Genomic DNA, 24465 nt, shown 5'->3' on the forward strand with positions numbered 1-24465 from the left:
AATTTTCTCTTTTCTAGCGCAGATCAACAAATTCAAACCACGTAATGAGACGTTTCCGTAACCCGTAAAGACTATTCATTGTAGCTGTAGAGAGCCAATGCTCATTTTTAGATGCAGGTGACATCAGAAACCTTCGTTTCTCGCCATCGGCCATACCATGCTGAATACGCCGGTTCTCGTCCGATCCCCGAAGCTAAGCAGCATTGGGCTCGGTCAGTACTTGGGAGGGAGACCACCTGGGAACACCGAGTGCTGATGGCACCTTTCTTTTTAATTTTTTTTTGCATGTACTTCTTTTTATTATTATTAGTGTTATTATTTTAGTTGGCATGTTGCGCATGTAGGCGTAAAGCTGTGGTGAGTGGACGCGTTGGCGAAATGTAAACACTCATCATCCGCAGCATCTCGTACGTCAACATATCGATGTGAGCTTCGCGCGCACAAATTAAAACAACATGAAAGACGCGGCATGATATTACGCGGAGTAATACGGCGACAAGAAGTGTCACTAATCGCGCAAATTATTCGCATAAACTGCGAACTGCATCGCTATTACACGCGTGCAGGTTGGTAACATCACATAGACGGCAGCACATTCCAAGCCACCTAGCTGTGCAAGCCGCGGAAAAGCACACACAACGTGTTACGTCCACTCTCCTCTGCACAACTCGCACACGCAATTTTCTCTTTTCTAGCGCAGATCAACAAATTCAAACCACGTAATGAGACGTTTCCGTAACCCGTAAAGACTATTCATTGTAGCTGTAGAGAGCCAATGCTCATTTTTAGATGCAGGTGACATCAGAAACCTTCGTTTCTCGCCATCGGCCATACCATGCTGAATACGCCGGTTCTCGTCCGATCCCCGAAGCTAAGCAGCATTGGGCTCGGTCAGTACTTGGGAGGGAGACCACCTGGGAACACCGAGTGCTGATGGCACCTTTCTTTTTAATTTTTTTTTGCATGTACTTCTTTTTTTTATTATTAGTGTTATTATTTTAGTTGGCATGTTGCGCATGTAGGCGTAAAGCTGTGGTGAGTGGACGCGTTGGCGAAATGTAAACACTCATCATCCGCAGCATCTCGTACGTCAACATATCGATGTGAGCTTCGCGCGCACAAATTAAAACAACATGAAAGACGCGGCATGATATTACGCGGAGTAATACGGCGACAAGAAGTGTCACTAATCGCGCAAATTATTCGCATAAACTGCGAACTGCATCGCTATTACACGCGTGCAGGTTGGTAACATCACATAGACGGCAGCACATTCCAAGCCACCTAGCTGTGCAAGCCGCGGAAAAGCACACACAACGTGTTACGTCCACTCTCCTCTGCACAACTCGCACACGCAATTTTCTCTTTTCTAGCGCAGATCAACAAATTCAAACCACGTAATGAGACGTTTCCGTAACCCGTAAAGACTATTCATTGTAGCTGTAGAGAGCCAATGCTCATTTTTAGATGCAGGTGACATCAGAAACCTTCGTTTCTCGCCATCGGCCATACCATGCTGAATACGCCGGTTCTCGTCCGATCCCCGAAGCTAAGCAGCATTGGGCTCGGTCAGTACTTGGGAGGGAGACCACCTGGGAACACCGAGTGCTGATGGCACCTTTCTTTTTAATTTTTTTTTGCATGTACTTCTTTTTATTATTATTAGTGTTATTATTTTAGTTGGCATGTTGCGCATGTAGGCGTAAAGCTGTGGTGAGTGGACGCGTTGGCGAAATGTAAACACTCATCATCCGCAGCATCTCGTACGTCAACATATCGATGTGAGCTTCGCGCGCACAAATTAAAACAACATGAAAGACGCGGCATGATATTACGCGGAGTAATACGGCGACAAGAAGTGTCACTAATCGCGCAAATTATTCGCATAAACTGCGAACTGCATCGCTATTACACGCGTGCAGGTTGGTAACATCACATAGACGGCAGCACATTCCAAGCCACCTAGCTGTGCAAGCCGCGGAAAAGCACACACAACGTGTTACGTCCACTCTCCTCTGCACAACTCGCACACGCAATTTTCTCTTTTCTAGCGCAGATCAACAAATTCAAACCACGTAATGAGACGTTTCCGTAACCCGTAAAGACTATTCATTGTAGCTGTAGAGAGCCAATGCTCATTTTTAGATGCAGGTGACATCAGAAACCTTCGTTTCTCGCCATCGGCCATACCATGCTGAATACGCCGGTTCTCGTCCGATCCCCGAAGCTAAGCAGCATTGGGCTCGGTCAGTACTTGGGAGGGAGACCACCTGGGAACACCGAGTGCTGATGGCACCTTTCTTTTTAATTTTTTTTTTGCATGTACTTCTTTTTATTATTATTAGTGTTATTATTTTAGTTGGCATGTTGCGCATGTAGGCGTAAAGCTGTGGTGAGTGGACGCGTTGGCGAAATGTAAACACTCATCATCCGCAGCATCTCGTACGTCAACATATCGATGTGAGCTTCGCGCGCACAAATTAAAACAACATGAAAGACGCGGCATGATATTACGCGGAGTAATACGGCGACAAGAAGTGTCACTAATCGCGCAAATTATTCGCATAAACTGCGAACTGCATCGCTATTACACGCGTGCAGGTTGGTAACATCACATAGACGGCAGCACATTCCAAGCCACCTAGCTGTGCAAGCCGCGGAAAAGCACACACAACGTGTTACGTCCACTCTCCTCTGCACAACTCGCACACGCAATTTTCTCTTTTCTAGCGCAGATCAACAAATTCAAACCACGTAATGAGACGTTTCCGTAACCCGTAAAGACTATTCATTGTAGCTGTAGAGAGCCAATGCTCATTTTTAGATGCAGGTGACATCAGAAACCTTCGTTTCTCGCCATCGGCCATACCATGCTGAATACGCCGGTTCTCGTCCGATCCCCGAAGCTAAGCAGCATTGGGCTCGGTCAGTACTTGGGAGGGAGACCACCTGGGAACACCGAGTGCTGATGGCACCTTTCTTTTTAATTTTTTTTTGCATGTACTTCTTTTTATTATTATTAGTGTTATTATTTTAGTTGGCATGTTGCGCATGTAGGCGTAAAGCTGTGGTGAGTGGACGCGTTGGCGAAATGTAAACACTCATCATCCGCAGCATCTCGTACGTCAACATATCGATGTGAGCTTCGCGCGCACAAATTAAAACAACATGAAAGACGCGGCATGATATTACGCGGAGTAATACGGCGACAAGAAGTGTCACTAATCGCGCAAATTATTCGCATAAACTGCGAACTGCATCGCTATTACACGCCTGCAGGTTGGTAACATCACATAGACGGCAGCACATTCCAAGCCACCTAGCTGTGCAAGCCGCGGAAAAGCACACACAACGTGTTACGTCCACTCTCCTCTGCACAACTCGCACACGCAATTTTCTCTTTTCTAGCGCAGATCAACAAATTCAAACCACGTAATGAGACGTTTCCGTAACCCGTAAAGACTATTCATTGTAGCTGTAGAGAGCCAATGCTCATTTTTAGATGCAGGTGACATCAGAAACCTTCGTTTCTCGCCATCGGCCATACCATGCTGAATACGCCGGTTCTCGTCCGATCCCCGAAGCTAAGCAGCATTGGGCTCGGTCAGTACTTGGGAGGGAGACCACCTGGGAACACCGAGTGCTGATGGCACCTTTCTTTTTAATTTTTTTTTGCATGTACTTCTTTTTATTATTATTAGTGTTATTATTTTAGTTGGCATGTTGCGCATGTAGGCGTAAAGCTGTGGTGAGTGGACGCGTTGGCGAAATGTAAACACTCATCATCCGCAGCATCTCGTACGTCAACATATCGATGTGAGCTTCGCGCGCACAAATTAAAACAACATGAAAGACGCGGCATGATATTACGCGGAGTAATACGGCGACAAGAAGTGTCACTAATCGCGCAAATTATTCGCATAAACTGCGAACTGCATCGCTATTACACGCGTGCAGGTTGGTAACATCACATAGACGGCAGCACATTCCAAGCCACCTAGCTGTGCAAGCCGCGGAAAAGCACACACAACGTGTTACGTCCACTCTCCTCTGCACAACTCGCACACGCAATTTTCTCTTTTCTAGCGCAGATCAACAAATTCAAACCACGTAATGAGACGTTTCCGTAACCCGTAAAGACTTCATTGTAGCTGTAGAGAGCCAATGCTCATTTTTAGATGCAGGTGACATCAGAAACCTTCGTTTCTCGCCATCGGCCATACCATGCTGAATACGCCGGTTCTCGTCCGATCCCCGAAGCTAAGCAGCATTGGGCTCGGTCAGTACTTGGGAGGGAGACCACCTGGGAACACCGAGTGCTGATGGCACCTTTCTTTTTAATTTTTTTTTGCATGTACTTCTTTTTATTATTATTAGTGTTATTATTTTAGTTGGCATGTTGCGCATGTAGGCGTAAAGCTGTGGTGAGTGGACGCGTTGGCGAAATGTAAACACTCATCATCCGCAGCATCTCGTACGTCAACATATCGATGTGAGCTTCGCGCGCACAAATTAAAACAACATGAAAGACGCGGCATGATATTACGCGGAGTAATACGGCGACAAGAAGTGTCACTAATCGCGCAAATTATTCGCATAAACTGCGAACTGCATCGCTATTACACGCGTGCAGGTTGGTAACATCACATAGACGGCAGCACATTCCAAGCCACCTAGCTGTGCAAGCCGCGGAAAAGCACACACAACGTGTTACGTCCACTCTCCTCTGCACAACTCGCACACGCAATTTTCTCTTTTCTAGCGCAGATCAACAAATTCAAACCACGTAATGAGACGTTTCCGTAACCCGTAAAGACTATTCATTGTAGCTGTAGAGAGCCAATGCTCATTTTTAGATGCAGGTGACATCAGAAACCTTCGTTTCTCGCCATCGGCCATACCATGCTGAATACGCCGGTTCTCGTCCGATCCCCGAAGCTAAGCAGCATTGGGCTCGGTCAGTACTTGGGAGGGAGACCACCTGGGAACACCGAGTGCTGATGGCACCTTTCTTTTTAATTTTTTTTTGCATGTACTTCTTTTTATTATTATTAGTGTTATTATTTTAGTTGGCATGTTGCGCATGTAGGCGTAAAGCTGTGGTGAGTGGACGCGTTGGCGAAATGTAAACACTCATCATCCGCAGCATCTCGTACGTCAACATATCGATGTGAGCTTCGCGCGCACAAATTAAAACAACATGAAAGACGCGGCATGATATTACGCGGAGTAATACGGCGACAAGAAGTGTCACTAATCGCGCAAATTATTCGCATAAACTGCGAACTGCATCGCTATTACACGCGTGCAGGTTGGTAACATCACATAGACGGCAGCACATTCCAAGCCACCTAGCTGTGCAAGCCGCGGAAAAGCACACACAACGTGTTACGTCCACTCTCCTCTGCACAACTCGCACACGCAATTTTCTCTTTTCTAGCGCAGATCAACAAATTCAAACCACGTAATGAGACGTTTCCGTAACCCGTAAAGACTATTCATTGTAGCTGTAGAGAGCCAATGCTCATTTTTAGATGCAGGTGACATCAGAAACCTTCGTTTCTCGCCATCGGCCATACCATGCTGAATACGCCGGTTCTCGTCCGATCCCCGAAGCTAAGCAGCATTGGGCTCGGTCAGTACTTGGGAGGGAGACCACCTGGGAACACCGAGTGCTGATGGCACCTTTCTTTTTAATTTTTTTTTGCATGTACTTCTTTTTATTATTATTAGTGTTATTATTTTAGTTGGCATGTTGCGCATGTAGGCGTAAAGCTGTGGTGAGTGGACGCGTTGGCGAAATGTAAACACTCATCATCCGCAGCATCTCGTACGTCAACATATCGATGTGAGCTTCGCGCGCACAAATTAAAACAACATGAAAGACGCGGCATGATATTACGCGGAGTAATACGGCGACAAGAAGTGTCACTAATCGCGCAAATTATTCGCATAAACTGCGAACTGCATCGCTATTACACGCGTGCAGGTTGGTAACATCACATAGACGGCAGCACATTCCAAGCCACCTAGCTGTGCAAGCCGCGGAAAAGCACACACAACGTGTTACGTCCACTCTCCTCTGCACAACTCGCACACGCAATTTTCTCTTTTCTAGCGCAGATCAACAAATTCAAACCACGTAATGAGACGTTTCCGTAACCCGTAAAGACTATTCATTGTAGCTGTAGAGAGCCAATGCTCATTTTTAGATGCAGGTGACATCAGAAACCTTCGTTTCTCGCCATCGGCCATACCATGCTGAATACGCCGGTTCTCGTCCGATCCCCGAAGCTAAGCAGCATTGGGCTCGGTCAGTACTTGGGAGGGAGACCACCTGGGAACACCGAGTGCTGATGGCACCTTTCTTTTTAATTTTTTTTTGCATGTACTTCTTTTTATTATTATTAGTGTTATTATTTTAGTTGGCATGTTGCGCATGTAGGCGTAAAGCTGTGGTGAGTGGACGCGTTGGCGAAATGTAAACACTCATCATCCGCAGCATCTCGTACGTCAACATATCGATGTGAGCTTCGCGCGCACAAATTAAAACAACATGAAAGACGCGGCATGATATTACGCGGAGTAATACGGCGACAAGAAGTGTCACTAATCGCGCAAATTATTCGCATAAACTGCGAACTGCATCGCTATTACACGCGTGCAGGTTGGTAACATCACATAGACGGCAGCACATTCCAAGCCACCTAGCTGTGCAAGCCGCGGAAAAGCACACACAACGTGTTACGTCCACTCTCCTCTGCACAACTCGCACACGCAATTTTCTCTTTTCTAGCGCAGATCAACAAATTCAAACCACGTAATGAGACGTTTCCGTAACCCGTAAAGACTATTCATTGTAGCTGTAGAGAGCCAATGCTCATTTTTAGATGCAGGTGACATCAGAAACCTTCGTTTCTCGCCATCGGCCATACCATGCTGAATACGCCGGTTCTCGTCCGATCCCCGAAGCTAAGCAGCATTGGGCTCGGTCAGTACTTGGGAGGGAGACCACCTGGGAACACCGAGTGCTGATGGCACCTTTCTTTTTAATTTTTTTTTGCATGTACTTCTTTTTATTATTATTAGTGTTATTATTTTAGTTGGCATGTTGCGCATGTAGGCGTAAAGCTGTGGTGAGTGGACGCGTTGGCGAAATGTAAACACTCATCATCCGCAGCATCTCGTACGTCAACATATCGATGTGAGCTTCGCGCGCACAAATTAAAACAACATGAAAGACGCGGCATGATATTACGCGGAGTAATACGGCGACAAGAAGTGTCACTAATCGCGCAAATTATTCGCATAAACTGCGAACTGCATCGCTATTACACGCGTGCAGGTTGGTAACATCACATAGACGGCAGCACATTCCAAGCCACCTAGCTGTGCAAGCCGCGGAAAAGCACACACAACGTGTTACGTCCACTCTCCTCTGCACAACTCGCACACGCAATTTTCTCTTTTCTAGCGCAGATCAACAAATTCAAACCACGTAATGAGACGTTTCCGTAACCCGTAAAGACTATTCATTGTAGCTGTAGAGAGCCAATGCTCATTTTTAGATGCAGGTGACATCAGAAACCTTCGTTTCTCGCCATCGGCCATACCATGCTGAATACGCCGGTTCTCGTCCGATCCCCGAAGCTAAGCAGCATTGGGCTCGGTCAGTACTTGGGAGGGAGACCACCTGGGAACACCGAGTGCTGATGGCACCTTTCTTTTTAATTTTTTTTTGCATGTACTTCTTTTTATTATTATTAGTGTTATTATTTTAGTTGGCATGTTGCGCATGTAGGCGTAAAGCTGTGGTGAGTGGACGCGTTGGCGAAATGTAAACACTCATCATCCGCAGCATCTCGTACGTCAACATATCGATGTGAGCTTCGCGCGCACAAATTAAAACAACATGAAAGACGCGGCATGATATTACGCGGAGTAATACGGCGACAAGAAGTGTCACTAATCGCGCAAATTATTCGCATAAACTGCGAACTGCATCGCTATTACACGCGTGCAGGTTGGTAACATCACATAGACGGCAGCACATTCCAAGCCACCTAGCTGTGCAAGCCGCGGAAAAGCACACACAACGTGTTACGTCCACTCTCCTCTGCACAACTCGCACACGCAATTTTCTCTTTTCTAGCGCAGATCAACAAATTCAAACCACGTAATGAGACGTTTCCGTAACCCGTAAAGACTATTCATTGTAGCTGTAGAGAGCCAATGCTCATTTTTAGATGCAGGTGACATCAGAAACCTTCGTTTCTCGCCATCGGCCATACCATGCTGAATACGCCGGTTCTCGTCCGATCCCCGAAGCTAAGCAGCATTGGGCTCGGTCAGTACTTGGGAGGGAGACCACCTGGGAACACCGAGTGCTGATGGCACCTTTCTTTTTAATTTTTTTTTGCATGTACTTCTTTTTATTATTATTAGTGTTATTATTTTAGTTGGCATGTTGCGCATGTAGGCGTAAAGCTGTGGTGAGTGGACGCGTTGGCGAAATGTAAACACTCATCATCCGCAGCATCTCGTACGTCAACATATCGATGTGAGCTTCGCGCGCACAAATTAAAACAACATGAAAGACGCGGCATGATATTACGCGGAGTAATACGGCGACAAGAAGTGTCACTAATCGCGCAAATTATTCGCATAAACTGCGAACTGCATCGCTATTACACGCGTGCAGGTTGGTAACATCACATAGACGGCAGCACATTCCAAGCCACCTAGCTGTGCAAGCCGCGGAAAAGCACACACAACGTGTTACGTCCACTCTCCTCTGCACAACTCGCACACGCAATTTTCTCTTTTCTAGCGCAGATCAACAAATTCAAACCACGTAATGAGACGTTTCCGTAACCCGTAAAGACTATTCATTGTAGCTGTAGAGAGCCAATGCTCATTTTTAGATGCAGGTGACATCAGAAACCTTCGTTTCTCGCCATCGGCCATACCATGCTGAATACGCCGGTTCTCGTCCGATCCCCGAAGCTAAGCAGCATTGGGCTCGGTCAGTACTTGGGAGGGAGACCACCTGGGAACACCGAGTGCTGATGGCACCTTTCTTTTTAATTTTTTTTTGCATGTACTTCTTTTTATTATTATTAGTGTTATTATTTTAGTTGGCATGTTGCGCATGTAGGCGTAAAGCTGTGGTGAGTGGACGCGTTGGCGAAATGTAAACACTCATCATCCGCAGCATCTCGTACGTCAACATATCGATGTGAGCTTCGCGCGCACAAATTAAAACAACATGAAAGACGCGGCATGATATTACGCGGAGTAATACGGCGACAAGAAGTGTCACTAATCGCGCAAATTATTCGCATAAACTGCGAACTGCATCGCTATTACACGCGTGCAGGTTGGTAACATCACATAGACGGCAGCACATTCCAAGCCACCTAGCTGTGCAAGCCGCGGAAAAGCACACACAACGTGTTACGTCCACTCTCCTCTGCACAACTCGCACACGCAATTTTCTCTTTTCTAGCGCAGATCAACAAATTCAAACCACGTAATGAGACGTTTCCGTAACCCGTAAAGACTATTCATTGTAGCTGTAGAGAGCCAATGCTCATTTTTAGATGCAGGTGACATCAGAAACCTTCGTTTCTCGCCATCGGCCATACCATGCTGAATACGCCGGTTCTCGTCCGATCCCCGAAGCTAAGCAGCATTGGGCTCGGTCAGTACTTGGGAGGGAGACCACCTGGGAACACCGAGTGCTGATGGCACCTTTCTTTTTAATTTTTTTTTGCATGTACTTCTTTTTATTATTATTAGTGTTATTATTTTAGTTGGCATGTTGCGCATGTAGGCGTAAAGCTGTGGTGAGTGGACGCGTTGGCGAAATGTAAACACTCATCATCCGCAGCATCTCGTACGTCAACATATCGATGTGAGCTTCGCGCGCACAAATTAAAACAACATGAAAGACGCGGCATGATATTACGCGGAGTAATACGGCGACAAGAAGTGTCACTAATCGCGCAAATTATTCGCATAAACTGCGAACTGCATCGCTATTACACGCGTGCAGGTTGGTAACATCACATAGACGGCAGCACATTCCAAGCCACCTAGCTGTGCAAGCCGCGGAAAAGCACACACAACGTGTTACGTCCACTCTCCTCTGCACAACTCGCACACGCAATTTTCTCTTTTCTAGCGCAGATCAACAAATTCAAACCACGTAATGAGACGTTTCCGTAACCCGTAAAGACTATTCATTGTAGCTGTAGAGAGCCAATGCTCATTTTTAGATGCAGGTGACATCAGAAACCTTCGTTTCTCGCCATCGGCCATACCATGCTGAATACGCCGGTTCTCGTCCGATCCCCGAAGCTAAGCAGCATTGGGCTCGGTCAGTACTTGGGAGGGAGACCACCTGGGAACACCGAGTGCTGATGGCACCTTTCTTTTTAATTTTTTTTTGCATGTACTTCTTTTTATTATTATTAGTGTTATTATTTTAGTTGGCATGTTGCGCATGTAGGCGTAAAGCTGTGGTGAGTGGACGCGTTGGCGAAATGTAAACACTCATCATCCGCAGCATCTCGTACGTCAACATATCGATGTGAGCTTCGCGCGCACAAATTAAAACAACATGAAAGACGCGGCATGATATTACGCGGAGTAATACGGCGACAAGAAGTGTCACTAATCGCGCAAATTATTCGCATAAACTGCGAACTGCATCGCTATTACACGCGTGCAGGTTGGTAACATCACATAGACGGCAGCACATTCCAAGCCACCTAGCTGTGCAAGCCGCGGAAAAGCACACACAACGTGTTACGTCCACTCTCCTCTGCACAACTCGCACACGCAATTTTCTCTTTTCTAGCGCAGATCAACAAATTCAAACCACGTAATGAGACGTTTCCGTAACCCGTAAAGACTATTCATTGTAGCTGTAGAGAGCCAATGCTCATTTTTAGATGCAGGTGACATCAGAAACCTTCGTTTCTCGCCATCGGCCATACCATGCTGAATACGCCGGTTCTCGTCCGATCCCCGAAGCTAAGCAGCATTGGGCTCGGTCAGTACTTGGGAGGGAGACCACCTGGGAACACCGAGTGCTGATGGCACCTTTCTTTTTAATTTTTTTTTGCATGTACTTCTTTTTATTATTATTAGTGTTATTATTTTAGTTGGCATGTTGCGCATGTAGGCGTAAAGCTGTGGTGAGTGGACGCGTTGGCGAAATGTAAACACTCATCATCCGCAGCATCTCGTACGTCAACATATCGATGTGAGCTTCGCGCGCACAAATTAAAACAACATGAAAGACGCGGCATGATATTACGCGGAGTAATACGGCGACAAGAAGTGTCACTAATCGCGCAAATTATTCGCATAAACTGCGAACTGCATCGCTATTACACGCGTGCAGGTTGGTAACATCACATAGACGGCAGCACATTCCAAGCCACCTAGCTGTGCAAGCCGCGGAAAAGCACACACAACGTGTTACGTCCACTCTCCTCTGCACAACTCGCACACGCAATTTTCTCTTTTCTAGCGCAGATCAACAAATTCAAACCACGTAATGAGACGTTTCCGTAACCCGTAAAGACTATTCATTGTAGCTGTAGAGAGCCAATGCTCATTTTTAGATGCAGGTGACATCAGAAACCTTCGTTTCTCGCCATCGGCCATACCATGCTGAATACGCCGGTTCTCGTCCGATCCCCGAAGCTAAGCAGCATTGGGCTCGGTCAGTACTTGGGAGGGAGACCACCTGGGAACACCGAGTGCTGATGGCACCTTTCTTTTTAATTTTTTTTTGCATGTACTTCTTTTTATTATTATTAGTGTTATTATTTTAGTTGGCATGTTGCGCATGTAGGCGTAAAGCTGTGGTGAGTGGACGCGTTGGTGAAATGTAAACACTCATCATCCGCAGCATCTCGTACGTCAACATATCGATGTGAGCTTCGCGCGCACAAATTAAAACAACATGAAAGACGCGGCATGATATTACGCGGAGTAATACGGCGACAAGAAGTGTCACTAATCGCGCAAATTATTCGCATAAACTGCGAACTGCATCGCTATTACACGCGTGCAGGTTGGTAACATCACATAGACGGCAGCACATTCCAAGCCACCTAGCTGTGCAAGCCGCGGAAAAGCACACACAACGTGTTACGTCCACTCTCCTCTGCACAACTCGCACACGCAATTTTCTCTTTTCTAGCGCAGATCAACAAATTCAAACCACGTAATGAGACGTTTCCGTAACCCGTAAAGACTATTCATTGTAGCTGTAGAGAGCCAATGCTCATTTTTAGATGCAGGTGACATCAGAAACCTTCGTTTCTCGCCATCGGCCATACCATGCTGAATACGCCGGTTCTCGTCCGATCCCCGAAGCTAAGCAGCATTGGGCTCGGTCAGTACTTGGGAGGGAGACCACCTGGGAACACCGAGTGCTGATGGCACCTTTCTTTTTAATTTTTTTTTGCATGTACTTCTTTTTATTATTATTAGTGTTATTATTTTAGTTGGCATGTTGCGCATGTAGGCGTAAAGCTGTGGTGAGTGGACGCGTTGGCGAAATGTAAACACTCATCATCCGCAGCATCTCGTACGTCAACATATCGATGTGAGCTTCGCGCGCACAAATTAAAACAACATGAAAGACGCGGCATGATATTACGCGGAGTAATACGGCGACAAGAAGTGTCACTAATCGCGCAAATTATTCGCATAAACTGCGAACTGCATCGCTATTACACGCGTGCAGGTTGGTAACATCACATAGACGGCAGCACATTCCAAGCCACCTAGCTGTGCAAGCCGCGGAAAAGCACACACAACGTGTTACGTCCACTCTCCTCTGCACAACTCGCACACGCAATTTTCTCTTTTCTAGCGCAGATCAACAAATTCAAACCACGTAATGAGACGTTTCCGTAACCCGTAAAGACTATTCATTGTAGCTGTAGAGAGCCAATGCTCATTTTTAGATGCAGGTGACATCAGAAACCTTCGTTTCTCGCCATCGGCCATACCATGCTGAATACGCCGGTTCTCGTCCGATCCCCGAAGCTAAGCAGCATTGGGCTCGGTCAGTACTTGGGAGGGAGACCACCTGGGAACACCGAGTGCTGATGGCACCTTTCTTTTTAATTTTTTTTTGCATGTACTTCTTTTTATTATTATTAGTGTTATTATTTTAGTTGGCATGTTGCGCATGTAGGCGTAAAGCTGTGGTGAGTGGACGCGTTGGTGAAATGTAAACACTCATCATCCGCAGCATCTCGTACGTCAACATATCGATGTGAGCTTCGCGCGCACAAATTAAAACAACATGAAAGACGCGGCATGATATTACGCGGAGTAATACGGCGACAAGAAGTGTCACTAATCGCGCAAATTATTCGCATAAACTGCGAACTGCATCGCTATTACACGCGTGCAGGTTGGTAACATCACATAGACGGCAGCACATTCCAAGCCACCTAGCTGTGCAAGCCGCGGAAAAGCACACACAACGTGTTACGTCCACTCTCCTCTGCACAACTCGCACACGCAATTTTCTCTTTTCTAGCGCAGATCAACAAATTCAAACCACGTAATGAGACGTTTCCGTAACCCGTAAAGACTATTCATTGTAGCTGTAGAGAGCCAATGCTCATTTTTAGATGCAGGTGACATCAGAAACCTTCGTTTCTCGCCATCGGCCATACCATGCTGAATACGCCGGTTCTCGTCCGATCCCCGAAGCTAAGCAGCATTGGGCTCGGTCAGTACTTGGGAGGGAGACCACCTGGGAACACCGAGTGCTGATGGCACCTTTCTTTTTAATTTTTTTTTGCATGTACTTCTTTTTATTATTATTAGTGTTATTATTTTAGTTGGCATGTTGCGCATGTAGGCGTAAAGCTGTGGTGAGTGGACGCGTTGGCGAAATGTAAACACTCATCATCCGCAGCATCTCGTACGTCAACATATCGATGTGAGCTTCGCGCGCACAAATTAAAACAACATGAAAGACGCGGCATGATATTACGCGGAGTAATACGGCGACAAGAAGTGTCACTAATCGCGCAAATTATTCGCATAAACTGCGAACTGCATCGCTATTACACGCGTGCAGGTTGGTAACATCACATAGACGGCAGCACATTCCAAGCCACCTAGCTGTGCAAGCCGCGGAAAAGCACACACAACGTGTTACGTCCACTCTCCTCTGCACAACTCGCACACGCAATTTTCTCTTTTCTAGCGCAGATCAACAAATTCAAACCACGTAATGAGACGTTTCCGTAACCCGTAAAGACTATTCATTGTAGCTGTAGAGAGCCAATGCTCATTTTTAGATGCAGGTGACATCAGAAACCTTCGTTTCTCGCCATCGGCCATACCATGCTGAATACGCCGGTTCTCGTCCGATCCCCGAAGCTAAGCAGCATTGGGCTCGGTCAGTACTTGGGAGGGAGACCACCTGGGAACACCGAGTGCTGATGGCACCTTTCTTTTTAATTTTTTTTTGCATGTACTTCTTTTTATTATTATTAGTGTTATTATTTTAGTTGGCATATGTTGCGCATGTAGGCGTAAAGCTGTGGTGAGTGGACGCGTTGGCGAAATGTAAACACTCATCATCCGCAGCATCTCGTACGTCAACATATCGATGTGAGCTTCGCGCGCACAAATTAAAACAACATGAAAGACGCGGCATGATATTACGCGGAGTAATACGGCGACAAGAAGTGTCACTAATCGCGCAAATTATTCGCATAAACTGCGAACTGCATCGCTATTACACGCGTGCAGGTTGGTAACATCACATAGACGGCAGCACATTCCAAGCCACCTAGCTGTGCAAGCCGCGGAAAAGCACACACAACGTGTTACGTCCACTCTCCTCTGCACAACTCGCACACGCAATTTTCTCTTTTCTAGCGCAGATCAACAAATTCAAACCACGTAATGAGACGTTTCCGTAACCCGTAAAGACTATTCATTGTAGCTGTAGAGAGCCAATGCTCATTTTTAGATGCAGGTGACATCAGAAACCTTCGTTTCTCGCCATCGGCCATACCATGCTGAATACGCCGGTTCTCGTCCGATCCCCGAAGCTAAGCAGCATTGGGCTCGGTCAGTACTTGGGAGGGAGACCACCTGGGAACACCGAGTGCTGATGGCACCTTTCTTTTTAATTTTTTTTTGCATGTACTTCTTTTTATTATTATTAGTGTTATTATTTTAGTTGGCATGTTGCGCATGTAGGCGTAAAGCTGTGGTGAGTGGACGCGTTGGCGAAATGTAAACACTCATCATCCGCAGCATCTCGTACGTCAACATATCGATGTGAGCTTCGCGCGCACAAATTAAAACAACATGAAAGACGCGGCATGATATTACGCGGAGTAATACGGCGACAAGAAGTGTCACTAATCGCGCAAATTATTCGCATAAACTGCGAACTGCATCGCTATTACACGCGTGCAGGTTGGTAACATCACATAGACGGCAGCACATTCCAAGCCACCTAGCTGTGCAAGCCGCGGAAAAGCACACACAACGTGTTACGTCCACTCTCCTCTGCACAACTCGCACACGCAATTTTCTCTTTTCTAGCGCAGATCAACAAATTCAAACCACGTAATGAGACGTTTCCGTAACCCGTAAAGACTATTCATTGTAGCTGTAGAGAGCCAATGCTCATTTTTAGATGCAGGTGACATCAGAAACCTTCGTTTCTCGCCATCGGCCATACCATGCTGAATACGCCGGTTCTCGTCCGATCCCCGAAGCTAAGCAGCATTGGGCTCGGTCAGTACTTGGGAGGGAGACCACCTGGGAACACCGAGTGCTGATGGCACCTTTCTTTTTAATTTTTTTTTGCATGTACTTCTTTTTATTATTATTAGTGTTATTATTTTAGTTGGCATGTTGCGCATGTAGGCGTAAAGCTGTGGTGAGTGGACGCGTTGGCGAAATGTAAACACTCATCATCCGCAGCATCTCGTACGTCAACATATCGATGTGAGCTTCGCGCGCACAAATTAAAACAACATGAAAGACGCGGCATGATATTACGCGGAGTAATACGGCGACAAGAAGTGTCACTAATCGCGCAAATTATTCGCATAAACTGCGAACTGCATCGCTATTACACGCGTGCAGGTTGGTAACATCACATAGACGGCAGCACATTCCAAGCCACCTAGCTGTGCAAGCCGCGGAAAAGCACACACAACGTGTTACGTCCACTCTCCTCTGCACAACTCGCACACGCAATTTTCTCTTTTCTAGCGCAGATCAACAAATTCAAACCACGTAATGAGACGTTTCCGTAACCCGTAAAGACTATTCATTGTAGCTGTAGAGAGCCAATGCTCATTTTTAGATGCAGGTGACATCAGAAACCTTCGTTTCTCGCCATCGGCCATACCATGCTGAATACGCCGGTTCTCGTCCGATCCCCGAAGCTAAGCAGCATTGGGCTCGGTCAGTACTTGGGAGGGAGACCACCTGGGAACACCGAGTGCTGATGGCACCTTTCTTTTTAATTTTTTTTTGCATGTACTTCTTTTTATTATTATTAGTGTTATTATTTTAGTTGGCATGTTGCGCATGTAGGCGTAAAGCTGTGGTGAGTGGACGCGTTGGCGAAATGTAAACACTCATCATCCGCAGCATCTCGTACGTCAACATATCGATGTGAGCTTCGCGCGCACAAATTAAAACAACATGAAAGACGCGGCATGATATTACGCGGAGTAATACGGCGACAAGAAGTGTCACTAATCGCGCAAATTATTCGCATAAACTGCGAACTGCATCGCTATTACACGCGTGCAGGTTGGTAACATCACATAGACGGCAGCACATTCCAAGCCACCTAGCTGTGCAAGCCGCGGAAAAGCACACACAACGTGTTACGTCCACTCTCCTCTGCACAACTCGCACACGCAATTTTCTCTTTTCTAGCGCAGATCAACAAATTCAAACCACGTAATGAGACGTTTCCGTAACCCGTAAAGACTATTCATTGTAGCTGTAGAGAGCCAATGCTCATTTTTAGATGCAGGTGACATCAGAAACCTTCGTTTCTCGCCATCGGCCATACCATGCTGAATACGCCGGTTCTCGTCCGATCCCCGAAGCTAAGCAGCATTGGGCTCGGTCAGTACTTGGGAGGGAGACCACCTGGGAACACCGAGTGCTGATGGCACCTTTCTTTTTAATTTTTTTTTGCATGTACTTCTTTTTATTATTATTAGTGTTATTATTTTAGTTGGCATGTTGCGCATGTAGGCGTAAAGCTGTGGTGAGTGGACGCGTTGGCGAAATGTAAACACTCATCATCCGCAGCATCTCGTACGTCAACATATCGATGTGAGCTTCGCGCGCACAAATTAAAACAACATGAAAGACGCGGCATGATATTACGCGGAGTAATACGGCGACAAGAAGTGTCACTAATCGCGCAAATTATTCGCATAAACTGCGAACTGCATCGCTATTACACGCGTGCAGGTTGGTAACATCACATAGACGGCAGCACATTCCAAGCCACCTAGCTGTGCAAGCCGCGGAAAAGCACACACAACGTGTTACGTCCACTCTCCTCTGCACAACTCGCACACGCAATTTTCTCTTTTCTAGCGCAGATCAACAAATTCAAACCACGTAATGAGACGTTTCCGTAACCCGTAAAGACTATTCATTGTAGCTGTAGAGAGCCAATGCTCATTTTTAGATGCAGGTGACATCAGAAACCTTCGTTTCTCGCCATCGGCCATACCATGCTGAATACGCCGGTTCTCGTCCGATCCCCGAAGCTAAGCAGCATTGGGCTCGGTCAGTACTTGGGAGGGAGACCACCTGGGAACACCGAGTGCTGATGGCACCTTTCTTTTTAATTTTTTTTTGCATGTACTTCTTTTTATTATTATTAGTGTTATTATTTTAGTTGGCATGTTGCGCATGTAGGCGTAAAGCTGTGGTGAGTGGACGCGTTGGCGAAATGTAAACACTCATCATCCGCAGCATCTCGTACGTCAACATATCGATGTGAGCTTCGCGCGCACAAATTAAAACAACATGAAAGACGCGGCATGATATTACGCGGAGTAATACGGCGACAAGAAGTGTCACTAATCGCGCAAATTATTCGCATAAACTGCGAACTGCATCGCTATTACACGCGTGCAGGTTGGTAACATCACATAGACGGCAGCACATTCCAAGCCACCTAGCTGTGCAAGCCGCGGAAAAGCACACACAACGTGTTACGTCCACTCTCCTCTGCACAACTCGCACACGCAATTTTCTCTTTTCTAGCGCAGATCAACAAATTCAAACCACGTAATGAGACGTTTCCGTAACCCGTAAAGACTATTCATTGTAGCTGTAGAGAGCCAATGCTCATTTTTAGATGCAGGTGACATCAGAAACCTTCGTTTCTCGCCATCGGCCATACCATGCTGAATACGCCGGTTCTCGTCCGATCCCCGAAGCTAAGCAGCATTGGGCTCGGTCAGTACTTGGGAGGGAGACCACCTGGGAACACCGAGTGCTGATGGCACCTTTCTTTTTAATTTTTTTTTGCATGTACTTCTTTTTATTATTATTAGTGTTATTATTTTAGTTGGCATGTTGCGCATGTAGGCGTAAAGCTGTGGTGAGTGGACGCGTTGGCGAAACGTAAACACTCATCATCCGCAGCATCTCGTACGTCAACATATCGATGTGAGCTTCGCGCGCACAAATTAAAACAACATGAAAGACGCGGCATGATATTACGCGGAGTAATACGGCGACAAGAAGTGTCACTAATCGCGCAAATTATTCGCATAAACTGCGAACTGCATCGCTATTACACGCGTGCAGGTTGGTAACATCACATAGACGGCAGCACATTCCAAGCCACCTAGCTGTGCAAGCCGCGGAAAAGCACACACAACGTGTTACGTCCACTCTCCTCTGCACAACTCGCACACGCAATTTTCTCTTTTCTAGCGCAGATCAACAAATTCAAACCACGTAATGAGACGTTTCCGTAACCCGTAAAGACTATTCATTGTAGCTGTAGAGAGCCAATGCTCATTTTTAGATGCAGGTGACATCAGAAACCTTCGTTTCTCGCCATCGGCCATACCATGCTGAATACGCCGGTTCTCGTCCGATCCCCGAAGCTAAGCAGCATTGGGCTCGGTCAGTACTTGGGAGGGAGACCACCTGGGAACACCGAGTGCTGATGGCACCTTTCTTTTTAATTTTTTTTTGCATGTACTTCTTTTTATTATTATTAGTGTTATTATTTTAGTTGGCATGTTGCGCATGTAGGCGTAAAGCTGTGGTGAGTGGACGCGTTGGCGAAATGTAAACACTCATCATCCGCAGCATCTCGTACGTCAACATATCGATGTGAGCTTCGCGCGCACAAATTAAAACAACATGAAAGACGCGGCATGATATTACGCGGAGTAATACGGCGACAAGAAGTGTCACTAATCGCGCAAATTATTCGCATAAACTGCGAACTGCATCGCTATTACACGCGTGCAGGTTGGTAACATCACATAGACGGCAGCACATTCCAAGCCACCTAGCTGTGCAAGCCGCGGAAAAGCACACACAACGTGTTACGTCCACTCTCCTCTGCACAACTCGCACACGCAATTTTCTCTTTTCTAGCGCAGATCAACAAATTCAAACCACGTAATGAGACGTTTCCGTAACCCGTAAAGACTATTCATTGTAGCTGTAGAGAGCCAATGCTCATTTTTAGATGCAGGTGACATCAGAAACCTTCGTTTCTCGCCATCGGCCATACCATGCTGAATACGCCGGTTCTCGTCCGATCCCCGAAGCTAAGCAGCATTGGGCTCGGTCAGTACTTGGGAGGGAGACCACCTGGGAACACCGAGTGCTGATGGCACCTTTCTTTTTAATTTTTTTTTGCATGTACTTCTTTTTATTATTATTAGTGTTATTATTTTAGTTGGCATGTTGCGCATGTAGGCGTAAAGCTGTGGTGAGTGGACGCGTTGGCGAAATGTAAACACTCATCATCCGCAGCATCTCGTACGTCAACATATCGATGTGAGCTTCGCGCGCACAAATTAAAACAACATGAAAGACGCGGCATGATATTACGCGGAGTAATACGGCGACAAGAAGTGTCACTAATCGCGCAAATTATTCGCATAAACTGCGAACTGCATCGCTATTACACGCGTGCAGGTTGGTAACATCACATAGACGGCAGCACATTCCAAGCCACCTAGCTGTGCAAGCCGCGGAAAAGCACACACAACGTGTTACGTCCACTCTCCTCTGCACAACTCGCACACGCAATTTTCTCTTTTCTAGCGCAGATCAACAAATTCAAACCACGTAATGAGACGTTTCCGTAACCCGTAAAGACTATTCATTGTAGCTGTAGAGAGCCAATGCTCATTTTTAGATGCAGGTGACATCAGAAACCTTCGTTTCTCGCCATCGGCCATACCATGCTGAATACGCCGGTTCTCGTCCGATCCCCGAAGCTAAGCAGCATTGGGCTCGGTCAGTACTTGGGAGGGAGACCACCTGGGAACACCGAGTGCTGATGGCACCTTTCTTTTTAATTTTTTTTTGCATGTACTTCTTTTTATTATTATTAGTGTTATTATTTTAGTTGGCATGTTGCGCATGTAGGCGTAAAGCTGTGGTGAGTGGACGCGTTGGCGAAACGTAAACACTCATCATCCGCAGCATCTCGTACGTCAACATATCGATGTGAGCTTCGCGCGCACAAATTAAAACAACATGAAAGACGCGGCATGATATTACGCGGAGTAATACGGCGACAAGAAGTGTCACTAATCGCGCAAATTATTCGCATAAACTGCGAACTGCATCGCTATTACACGCGTGCAGGTTGGTAACATCACATAGACGGCAGCACATTCCAAGCCACCTAGCTGTGCAAGCCGCGGAAAAGCACACACAACGTGTTACGTCCACTCTCCTCTGCACAACTCGCACACGCAATTTTCTCTTTTCTAGCGCAGATCAACAAATTCAAACCACGTAATGAGACGTTTCCGTAACCCGTAAAGACTATTCATTGTAGCTGTAGAGAGCCAATGCTCATTTTTAGATGCAGGTGACATCAGAAACCTTCGTTTCTCGCCATCGGCCATACCATGCTGAATACGCCGGTTCTCGTCCGATCCCCGAAGCTAAGCAGCATTGGGCTCGGTCAGTACTTGGGAGGGAGACCACCTGGGAACACCGAGTGCTGATGGCACCTTTCTTTTTAATTTTTTTTTGCATGTACTTCTTTTTATTATTATTAGTGTTATTATTTTAGTTGGCATGTTGCGCATGTAGGCGTAAAGCTGTGGTGAGTGGACGCGTTGGCGAAACGTAAACACTCATCATCCGCAGCATCTCGTACGTCAACATATCGATGTGAGCTTCGCGCGCACAAATTAAAACAACATGAAAGACGCGGCATGATATTACGCGGAGTAATACGGCGACAAGAAGTGTCACTAATCGCGCAAATTATTCGCATAAACTGCGAACTGCATCGCTATTACACGCGTGCAGGTTGGTAACATCACATAGACGGCAGCACATTCCAAGCCACCTAGCTGTGCAAGCCGCGGAAAAGCACACACAACGTGTTACGTCCACTCTCCTCTGCACAACTCGCACACGCAATTTTCTCTTTTCTAGCGCAGATCAACAAATTCAAACCACGTAATGAGACGTTTCCGTAACCCGTAAAGACTATTCATTGTAGCTGTAGAGAGCCAATGCTCATTTTTAGATGCAGGTGACATCAGAAACCTTCGTTTCTCGCCATCGGCCATACCATGCTGAATACGCCGGTTCTCGTCCGATCCCCGAAGCTAAGCAGCATTGGGCTCGGTCAGTACTTGGGAGGGAGACCACCTGGGAACACCGAGTGCTGATGGCACCTTTCTTTTTAATTTTTTTTTGCATGTACTTCTTTTTATTATTATTAGTGTTATTATTTTAGTTGGCATGTTGCGCATGTAGGCGTAAAGCTGTGGTGAGTGGACGCGTTGGCGAAATGTAAACACTCATCATCCGCAGCATCTCGTACGTCAACATATCGATGTGAGCTTCGCGCGCACAAATTAAAACAACATGAAAGACGCGGCATGATATTACGCGGAGTAATACGGCGACAAGAAGTGTCACTAATCGCGCAAATTATTCGCATAAACTGCGAACTGCATCGCTATTACACGCGTGCAGGTTGGTAACATCACATAGACGGCAGCACATTCCAAGCCACCTAGCTGTGCAAGCCGCGGAAAAGCACACACAACGTGTTACGTCCACTCTCCTCTGCACAACTCGCACACGCAATTTTCTCTTTTCTAGCGCAGATCAACAAATTCAAACCACGTAATGAGACGTTTCCGTAACCCGTAAAGACTATTCATTGTAGCTGTAGAGAGCCAATGCTCATTTTTAGATGCAGGTGACATCAGAAACCTTCGTTTCTCGCCATCGGCCATACCATGCTGAATACGCCGGTTCTCGTCCGATCCCCGAAGCTAAGCAGCATTGGGCTCGGTCAGTACTTGGGAGGGAGACCACCTGGGAACACCGAGTGCTGATGGCACCTTTCTTTTTAATTTTTTTTTGCATGTACTTCTTTTTATTATTATTAGTGTTATTATTTTAGTTGGCATGTTGCGCATGTAGGCGTAAAGCTGTGGTGAGTGGACGCGTTGGCGAAATGTAAACACTCATCATCCGCAGCATCTCGTACGTCAACATATCGATGTGAGCTTCGCGCGCACAAATTAAAACAACATGAAAGACGCGGCATGATATTACGCGGAGTAATACGGCGACAAGAAGTGTCACTAATCGCGCAAATTATTCGCATAAACTGCGAACTGCATCGCTATTACACGCGTGCAGGTTGGTAACATCACATAGACGGCAGCACATTCCAAGCCACCTAGCTGTGCAAGCCGCGGAAAAGCACACACAACGTGTTACGTCCACTCTCCTCTGCACAACTCGCACACGCAATTTTCTCTTTTCTAGCGCAGATCAACAAATTCAAACCACGTAATGAGACGTTTCCGTAACCCGTAAAGACTATTCATTGTAGCTGTAGAGAGCCAATGCTCATTTTTAGATGCAGGTGACATCAGAAACCTTCGTTTCTCGCCATCGGCCATACCATGCTGAATACGCCGGTTCTCGTCCGATCCCCGAAGCTAAGCAGCATTGGGCTCGGTCAGTACTTGGGAGGGAGACCACCTGGGAACACCGAGTGCTGATGGCACCTTTCTTTTTAATTTTTTTTTGCATGTACTTCTTTTTATTATTATTAGTGTTATTATTTTAGTTGGCATGTTGCGCATGTAGGCGTAAAGCTGTGGTGAGTGGACGCGTTGGCGAAACGTAAACACTCATCATCCGCAGCATCTCGTACGTCAACATATCGATGTGAGCTTCGCGCGCACAAATTAAAACAACATGAAAGACGCGGCATGATATTACGCGGAGTAATACGGCGACAAGAAGTGTCACTAATCGCGCAAATTATTCGCATAAACTGCGAACTGCATCGCTATTACACGCGTGCAGGTTGGTAACATCACATAGACGGCAGCACATTCCAAGCCACCTAGCTGTGCAAGCCGCGGAAAAGCACACACAACGTGTTACGTCCACTCTCCTCTGCACAACTCGCACACGCAATTTTCTCTTTTCTAGCGCAGATCAACAAATTCAAACCACGTAATGAGACGTTTCCGTAACCCGTAAAGACTATTCATTGTAGCTGTAGAGAGCCAATGCTCATTTTTAGATGCAGGTGACATCAGAAACCTTCGTTTCTCGCCATCGGCCATACCATGCTGAATACGCCGGTTCTCGTCCGATCCCCGAAGCTAAGCAGCATTGGGCTCGGTCAGTACTTGGGAGGGAGACCACCTGGGAACACCGAGTGCTGATGGCACCTTTCTTTTTAATTTTTTTTTGCATGTACTTCTTTTTATTATTATTAGTGTTATTATTTTAGTTGGCATGTTGCGCATGTAGGCGTAAAGCTGTGGTGAGTGGACGCGTTGGCGAAACGTAAACACTCATCATCCGCAGCATCTCGTACGTCAACATATCGATGTGAGCTTCGCGCGCACAAATTAAAACAACATGAAAGACGCGGCATGATATTACGCGGAGTAATACGGCGACAAGAAGTGTCACTAATCGCGCAAATTATTCGCATAAACTGCGAACTGCATCGCTATTACACGCGTGCAGGTTGGTAACATCACATAGACGGCAGCACATTCCAAGCCACCTAGCTGTGCAAGCCGCGGAAAAGCACACACAACGTGTTACGTCCACTCTCCTCTGCACAACTCGCACACGCAATTTTCTCTTTTCTAGCGCAGATCAACAAATTCAAACCACGTAATGAGACGTTTC

The 24465-nt window shown here is 46.4% G+C and overlaps 36 non-coding genes across 36 annotated transcripts; all 36 read left to right on the forward strand.

Moving 5' to 3' along the window:
* Window positions 1-142: 142 nt before the first annotated feature.
* Window positions 143-261, forward strand: LOC139053668 (5S ribosomal RNA). The gene has a single exon (XR_011510676.1). It is a non-coding gene; the product is annotated as a 5S ribosomal RNA (ribosomal RNA).
* A 559-nt stretch (window positions 262-820) lies between these two features.
* Window positions 821-939, forward strand: LOC139053669 (5S ribosomal RNA). Its single transcript, XR_011510678.1, has one exon. It is a non-coding gene; the product is annotated as a 5S ribosomal RNA (ribosomal RNA).
* A 559-nt stretch (window positions 940-1498) lies between these two features.
* LOC139053670 (5S ribosomal RNA) lies at window positions 1499-1617 on the forward strand. Its single transcript, XR_011510679.1, has one exon. It is a non-coding gene; the product is annotated as a 5S ribosomal RNA (ribosomal RNA).
* A 559-nt stretch (window positions 1618-2176) lies between these two features.
* Window positions 2177-2295, forward strand: LOC139053671 (5S ribosomal RNA). Its single transcript, XR_011510680.1, has one exon. It is a non-coding gene; the product is annotated as a 5S ribosomal RNA (ribosomal RNA).
* A 560-nt stretch (window positions 2296-2855) lies between these two features.
* On the forward strand, window positions 2856-2974 carry LOC139053672 (5S ribosomal RNA). Its single transcript, XR_011510681.1, has one exon. It is a non-coding gene; the product is annotated as a 5S ribosomal RNA (ribosomal RNA).
* A 559-nt stretch (window positions 2975-3533) lies between these two features.
* LOC139053673 (5S ribosomal RNA) lies at window positions 3534-3652 on the forward strand. Its single transcript, XR_011510682.1, has one exon. It is a non-coding gene; the product is annotated as a 5S ribosomal RNA (ribosomal RNA).
* Window positions 3653-4209: 557 nt separating this feature from the next.
* On the forward strand, window positions 4210-4328 carry LOC139053674 (5S ribosomal RNA). The gene has a single exon (XR_011510684.1). It is a non-coding gene; the product is annotated as a 5S ribosomal RNA (ribosomal RNA).
* Window positions 4329-4887: 559 nt separating this feature from the next.
* Window positions 4888-5006, forward strand: LOC139053675 (5S ribosomal RNA). Its single transcript, XR_011510685.1, has one exon. It is a non-coding gene; the product is annotated as a 5S ribosomal RNA (ribosomal RNA).
* Window positions 5007-5565: 559 nt separating this feature from the next.
* On the forward strand, window positions 5566-5684 carry LOC139053676 (5S ribosomal RNA). Its single transcript, XR_011510686.1, has one exon. It is a non-coding gene; the product is annotated as a 5S ribosomal RNA (ribosomal RNA).
* Window positions 5685-6243: 559 nt separating this feature from the next.
* On the forward strand, window positions 6244-6362 carry LOC139053678 (5S ribosomal RNA). The gene has a single exon (XR_011510688.1). It is a non-coding gene; the product is annotated as a 5S ribosomal RNA (ribosomal RNA).
* Window positions 6363-6921: 559 nt separating this feature from the next.
* LOC139053679 (5S ribosomal RNA) lies at window positions 6922-7040 on the forward strand. The gene has a single exon (XR_011510689.1). It is a non-coding gene; the product is annotated as a 5S ribosomal RNA (ribosomal RNA).
* A 559-nt stretch (window positions 7041-7599) lies between these two features.
* On the forward strand, window positions 7600-7718 carry LOC139053681 (5S ribosomal RNA). Its single transcript, XR_011510690.1, has one exon. It is a non-coding gene; the product is annotated as a 5S ribosomal RNA (ribosomal RNA).
* Window positions 7719-8277: 559 nt separating this feature from the next.
* On the forward strand, window positions 8278-8396 carry LOC139053682 (5S ribosomal RNA). Its single transcript, XR_011510691.1, has one exon. It is a non-coding gene; the product is annotated as a 5S ribosomal RNA (ribosomal RNA).
* A 559-nt stretch (window positions 8397-8955) lies between these two features.
* LOC139053683 (5S ribosomal RNA) lies at window positions 8956-9074 on the forward strand. The gene has a single exon (XR_011510692.1). It is a non-coding gene; the product is annotated as a 5S ribosomal RNA (ribosomal RNA).
* Window positions 9075-9633: 559 nt separating this feature from the next.
* LOC139053684 (5S ribosomal RNA) lies at window positions 9634-9752 on the forward strand. Its single transcript, XR_011510693.1, has one exon. It is a non-coding gene; the product is annotated as a 5S ribosomal RNA (ribosomal RNA).
* Window positions 9753-10311: 559 nt separating this feature from the next.
* On the forward strand, window positions 10312-10430 carry LOC139053685 (5S ribosomal RNA). Its single transcript, XR_011510694.1, has one exon. It is a non-coding gene; the product is annotated as a 5S ribosomal RNA (ribosomal RNA).
* A 559-nt stretch (window positions 10431-10989) lies between these two features.
* On the forward strand, window positions 10990-11108 carry LOC139053686 (5S ribosomal RNA). Its single transcript, XR_011510695.1, has one exon. It is a non-coding gene; the product is annotated as a 5S ribosomal RNA (ribosomal RNA).
* A 559-nt stretch (window positions 11109-11667) lies between these two features.
* On the forward strand, window positions 11668-11786 carry LOC139053687 (5S ribosomal RNA). Its single transcript, XR_011510696.1, has one exon. It is a non-coding gene; the product is annotated as a 5S ribosomal RNA (ribosomal RNA).
* Window positions 11787-12345: 559 nt separating this feature from the next.
* Window positions 12346-12464, forward strand: LOC139053688 (5S ribosomal RNA). The gene has a single exon (XR_011510697.1). It is a non-coding gene; the product is annotated as a 5S ribosomal RNA (ribosomal RNA).
* Window positions 12465-13023: 559 nt separating this feature from the next.
* LOC139053690 (5S ribosomal RNA) lies at window positions 13024-13142 on the forward strand. The gene has a single exon (XR_011510699.1). It is a non-coding gene; the product is annotated as a 5S ribosomal RNA (ribosomal RNA).
* A 559-nt stretch (window positions 13143-13701) lies between these two features.
* Window positions 13702-13820, forward strand: LOC139053691 (5S ribosomal RNA). The gene has a single exon (XR_011510700.1). It is a non-coding gene; the product is annotated as a 5S ribosomal RNA (ribosomal RNA).
* Window positions 13821-14379: 559 nt separating this feature from the next.
* On the forward strand, window positions 14380-14498 carry LOC139053692 (5S ribosomal RNA). Its single transcript, XR_011510701.1, has one exon. It is a non-coding gene; the product is annotated as a 5S ribosomal RNA (ribosomal RNA).
* Window positions 14499-15059: 561 nt separating this feature from the next.
* Window positions 15060-15178, forward strand: LOC139053693 (5S ribosomal RNA). The gene has a single exon (XR_011510702.1). It is a non-coding gene; the product is annotated as a 5S ribosomal RNA (ribosomal RNA).
* A 559-nt stretch (window positions 15179-15737) lies between these two features.
* LOC139053694 (5S ribosomal RNA) lies at window positions 15738-15856 on the forward strand. The gene has a single exon (XR_011510703.1). It is a non-coding gene; the product is annotated as a 5S ribosomal RNA (ribosomal RNA).
* Window positions 15857-16415: 559 nt separating this feature from the next.
* LOC139053695 (5S ribosomal RNA) lies at window positions 16416-16534 on the forward strand. The gene has a single exon (XR_011510704.1). It is a non-coding gene; the product is annotated as a 5S ribosomal RNA (ribosomal RNA).
* Window positions 16535-17093: 559 nt separating this feature from the next.
* LOC139053697 (5S ribosomal RNA) lies at window positions 17094-17212 on the forward strand. The gene has a single exon (XR_011510705.1). It is a non-coding gene; the product is annotated as a 5S ribosomal RNA (ribosomal RNA).
* Window positions 17213-17771: 559 nt separating this feature from the next.
* On the forward strand, window positions 17772-17890 carry LOC139053698 (5S ribosomal RNA). Its single transcript, XR_011510706.1, has one exon. It is a non-coding gene; the product is annotated as a 5S ribosomal RNA (ribosomal RNA).
* Window positions 17891-18449: 559 nt separating this feature from the next.
* Window positions 18450-18568, forward strand: LOC139053699 (5S ribosomal RNA). Its single transcript, XR_011510707.1, has one exon. It is a non-coding gene; the product is annotated as a 5S ribosomal RNA (ribosomal RNA).
* A 559-nt stretch (window positions 18569-19127) lies between these two features.
* Window positions 19128-19246, forward strand: LOC139053700 (5S ribosomal RNA). Its single transcript, XR_011510708.1, has one exon. It is a non-coding gene; the product is annotated as a 5S ribosomal RNA (ribosomal RNA).
* Window positions 19247-19805: 559 nt separating this feature from the next.
* On the forward strand, window positions 19806-19924 carry LOC139053702 (5S ribosomal RNA). Its single transcript, XR_011510711.1, has one exon. It is a non-coding gene; the product is annotated as a 5S ribosomal RNA (ribosomal RNA).
* Window positions 19925-20483: 559 nt separating this feature from the next.
* Window positions 20484-20602, forward strand: LOC139053703 (5S ribosomal RNA). The gene has a single exon (XR_011510712.1). It is a non-coding gene; the product is annotated as a 5S ribosomal RNA (ribosomal RNA).
* Window positions 20603-21161: 559 nt separating this feature from the next.
* LOC139053704 (5S ribosomal RNA) lies at window positions 21162-21280 on the forward strand. Its single transcript, XR_011510713.1, has one exon. It is a non-coding gene; the product is annotated as a 5S ribosomal RNA (ribosomal RNA).
* A 559-nt stretch (window positions 21281-21839) lies between these two features.
* LOC139053705 (5S ribosomal RNA) lies at window positions 21840-21958 on the forward strand. Its single transcript, XR_011510714.1, has one exon. It is a non-coding gene; the product is annotated as a 5S ribosomal RNA (ribosomal RNA).
* Window positions 21959-22517: 559 nt separating this feature from the next.
* On the forward strand, window positions 22518-22636 carry LOC139053706 (5S ribosomal RNA). Its single transcript, XR_011510715.1, has one exon. It is a non-coding gene; the product is annotated as a 5S ribosomal RNA (ribosomal RNA).
* Window positions 22637-23195: 559 nt separating this feature from the next.
* Window positions 23196-23314, forward strand: LOC139053573 (5S ribosomal RNA). Its single transcript, XR_011510589.1, has one exon. It is a non-coding gene; the product is annotated as a 5S ribosomal RNA (ribosomal RNA).
* A 559-nt stretch (window positions 23315-23873) lies between these two features.
* LOC139053574 (5S ribosomal RNA) lies at window positions 23874-23992 on the forward strand. The gene has a single exon (XR_011510590.1). It is a non-coding gene; the product is annotated as a 5S ribosomal RNA (ribosomal RNA).
* Window positions 23993-24465: the final 473 nt, after the last annotated feature.

This window comes from Dermacentor albipictus, unplaced genomic scaffold, assembly GCF_038994185.2.
Source record: "Dermacentor albipictus isolate Rhodes 1998 colony unplaced genomic scaffold, USDA_Dalb.pri_finalv2 scaffold_160, whole genome shotgun sequence".
Classification (NCBI taxonomy): domain Eukaryota; kingdom Metazoa; phylum Arthropoda; class Arachnida; order Ixodida; family Ixodidae; genus Dermacentor; species Dermacentor albipictus.